Source organism: Capsella rubella, unplaced genomic scaffold (genome assembly GCF_000375325.1).
Source record: "Capsella rubella cultivar Monte Gargano unplaced genomic scaffold, Caprub1_0 scaffold_246, whole genome shotgun sequence".
In the NCBI taxonomy this organism is placed as follows: Eukaryota; Viridiplantae; Streptophyta; class Magnoliopsida; order Brassicales; family Brassicaceae; genus Capsella; species Capsella rubella.
Window position 1 is genome coordinate 828 of NW_006238683.1, and position 252 is coordinate 1079.

Genomic DNA, 252 nt, shown 5'->3' on the forward strand with positions numbered 1-252 from the left:
TATTCTTTTGAGGTTTGGTTTTTTATATACCCTTGGGTTGCGGTCGAGCTGGTTCTGGTGACTAGCTAGATCAAAGACGCTGACGATGACAAGTGGTTGCTGTCCTTCGTTGTAGAACCACTGTGCTACACCGGGTGTGGTGGCAATGGTGTCGCCGCTCCTTATGTGCTCCACTTTCTGGTGCATGTCGTGGAACCTTTGGCTTTGCTCTTCTTCTTCACCCTGACCCTCGTACTGTCGTCTGCCTTCGCG

General features: G+C 51.2%; 1 protein-coding gene across 1 annotated transcript in view; it reads right to left on the bottom strand.

The window, feature by feature from the left end:
* Positions 1–252, bottom strand: part of LOC17874212 (12S seed storage protein CRA1) — a 4938-nt gene that overhangs the window by 804 nt on the left and 3882 nt on the right. The window lies entirely within an intron of this gene.